The 3,231-nt window shown below is 40.1% G+C and overlaps 1 long non-coding RNA gene across 1 annotated transcript; it reads left to right on the forward strand.

The window, feature by feature from the left end:
- The first annotated feature begins 13 nt into the window (after window positions 1-13).
- Window positions 14-3,225, forward strand: LOC108229607. The gene is made up of 3 exons (XR_005233328.1): window positions 14-1,455; window positions 1,608-1,894; window positions 2,487-3,225. It is a non-coding gene; the product is annotated as an uncharacterized LOC108229607 (long non-coding RNA).
- Window positions 3,226-3,231: the final 6 nt, after the last annotated feature.

Here is a 3,231-nt window from a genome sequence, read left to right on the forward strand (position 1 = left end):
GACATACGTTCATTATAGTCTTTCATCTCCTGTTTCATATCTTGCAGTGTCACCAGCAGACCATCGAGTTTCGAGGAGAACTCGCTTTTCAATGAATCGAGCGCGACCAAAATTTGGTCAGACTTACTATTTTCTGAGTCACTCCCTGCTTCTTGCTCGGCCATGTTTTTGTTGACTTTGCGAGCTTCACCACGGAGGTTGTGGTCGAAAAGCTTTGTTTGCTTGGATGCCTCACTTTTCCCTTTGAGCTGTTTAGTTGAGTTAGGCATTATATCCTTTTCCTTACATAAATTTTTTGTGGACAGCTGTTATTTTCCCCTAATAAGCGCAGCAAGCAGCGGAGCGAAGTTCTGCACGTCTTCTTACGTGGCCGCCATAACCGGAAGTCACAGAAACATATTTAGGTTGAGACTGTACAAGTTTTCTGGCTTTGTTCAATTGCCAGTTTTGTTCTTTGGATACAAGTTCATAAAAGCCTCGTTCTCAGTCTTGTTCATAAAAGCCTCGTTCTCAGTCTTGTTCATAAAAGTCTCGTTCTCAGACTTGTTCATAAAGGCATTGTTCCCAGGCTAGTTGTTCAGTACACATACTTTCATGTAAACTTATAACTCAACTGTGTGCAGATGCATTGCAGCCTTCATTAATCCAGGACCATGGACAGAGAAGACAGGGAGAGATCTTGAAGTATGTTTTAACATGGGAGCAATTATGCAATGAAATACATATATTGTCATAGTTTTGGAGTTTTGTTGGAGGGTTTTTCTGGTTTTTGTTCTGCTGAGTTTGTCTTTTTGGATTTATGTTCATGTCTTGTCATTTTCACCTCCCTAGTAACCTGCCACGCCTCCTTCTCTCTTTCCTTGCCGTTCTGTTGCATTCCAGTCTTTCATGCCACACCCACATTACCATAACAACTCAATCATTGCCATCATATTCACCTGTTTGCAATCACTCACCTGTGTCCATTCTCCTCCTGATCCTCAGTCTTTAAATACCGGTCTTTGTCCTTCTCCACTGGGTCATTTCGTTCCGCTTTGTCTGTTGGTTTCTTGTCCCTCTCCATGTCATACCTCGTTTCTAGTTTTGTATTTTTGTTAGTGTTAGTGTTGCTGCCTCGCCAGCCTTTTTGTTTGTTTATTTAAGTTTAATAAATAGTTTTCTTCAATTTTTACCAAGAGTCTGCGTACTGGGTTCGCCTCCATGTTTCCTCGTTATGACATATATTTAGACACTGAATACAATTTTCGTTTTCTTAAATTTTGCTTGTGTCCTTCTGTTTCTCTTCTTATCTGTTTCCTCTTCAGTCTTCTGGACATGACTGTGGGATCTTCATGCTGATGGTATACATTGGTAACTCAAAGCTAATAATTATCAAATAAACTGTGTCTTAAAGTTGTTTGATGTTTTACAGTATGCCCTCTGCATCTGCACATCAACCCCATTATCTTTTCCCAGGTATGGTGTTTTTGCTGACTTCATTTTTTTTCTCTTGTAACATGTCTTTGAGTGTCCTAAAAAGTGCTATATAAGTTTGATGTATTATTATTATTATTATATTCCAAGCCTTCAAACCACTACTAATTTGTGTTGTACTGATTATGTTTTAGTGGGAGATGCCAAGTATTCGACGTTGGTGGTGCCTCCAGCTAATGGAGAGGTTTTACATTAAAGAGTACATTCTCAAAGAAAATTTCAGTGTCCTCGATATATCATTTTACAATTGTACAAGTGATCCTTTGGCTACATTCAAAGGCATGGATATCCATTTGCACACTGGACTGAAGAATCAGCCCAACTTCCTTAAGGATCCCTGGGACCTATCTTCAGGGTTCCAAGGTCCACCAGTGGGAAAACGTCATCCAGGGATAGTGAAGATGGAGAGGACAACACTAAGGTTGGTGTTTGATGGTGGAGAAGGTGAGCAGCACCAAGCTGCTGGTTCTACACTTCTCTTAGCACCTCTTCAACAGCCTGTCACAAGCCAAGAGGGCTCAAACATGCCTCTGCAGACGGAATAGAGCAGGAGTCTGTTGCAGAATTTTCTTTACCAAAGAGGACAACGAAGAGTTTTGTCTTAGGATAATTTATTTAAGCTATATAGCTGAGAATCACTGTGCTGAGGTGAGTCAACAGAGTGAGTCTGAAGCATTACAGATAGCTTCCCCTTCTTATACCATTGTAGGATGAGGAGGGGTCGGGGGGAACAAAAGGACCAGATAACACATACATCCTGGCACCCTATAGGGATAAGAATAAAGGCATTCCTAACTAAACTAAAACATGGTGGTCACATGCAACAAGAATCACTGAAACAGTATTTTTCCCATTACAAGTCCCATATACATATAGAGAAGTTGACAATTAAGAATTTTTTAATTTACATTGCATACATGCATGGATGTGCTGAAAGAAAGAAACATTATTCTTAAGTGGTACAGATGTAAATTCTGATTATTTTTGTTTTATTTGTGCAACCTCGGGGACAGGTGCAGATCCTGGAGGACTTACGTACAGCATGGGACAGGATAAACGAGCACCAGGCCTTATTCAGTGGGGAGACAGAGGAGCCTGAAGTGTTCCAGATAAGCCAAGCCACTCAGAAAGCAGCGCTGGAAGACTACTCAAGAGATGACTTCTTGATTTCCTTCCACTGTCAGGAAGACATGGAAATGTTTTATAACAGTTGTGTTGAAGTGATGGGGTTACGGATAAATGCCATGTTTTGTGAATGCAGTTCCTAATGTTGATAATATTTCCTTTATTTCCCTGTTCATGTTTTATGTTTTGATGTGGTTGGAAAGTTGTAAAAATTTGATAATGAGTTTTTTTTCTGTTTAATTTGTAGTGTAGTTTAATTTACAATTTGTTTTGTTACTGTTTCAGTTCTGTTCCTGTTCCTAAGTTAATTTGTGAAACACTACTATACATACTTATTCCTAATTTTGAACAGCAAAACATTTAGTTTTAATAAAGTGACACTTGTAAAGCTAAATATTTTCTGGGAGTTTGAGTTTGATGAAAACCACATAGATACGCCATAGATCTGTAGGGATCTGGAGTTTTAGCCCCGCCTTGGGGCGGCTCCTCCAGTTTCTTACTTTCACAGGTGATCCAGATTCGGGTTAATGAGGACTGCCAGTACTTAAGACTCCAGTTGAGACCAGACCTTGGCTGGAGCATCGAACCTCCTGGGTTAGATTCGCAGCCACCGTTTCTAACCACGTTCTGGTT

The sequence above is a fragment of the Kryptolebias marmoratus genome, linkage group LG6 (assembly GCF_001649575.2).
Source record: "Kryptolebias marmoratus isolate JLee-2015 linkage group LG6, ASM164957v2, whole genome shotgun sequence".
Taxonomy (NCBI): Eukaryota; Metazoa; Chordata; class Actinopteri; order Cyprinodontiformes; family Rivulidae; genus Kryptolebias; species Kryptolebias marmoratus.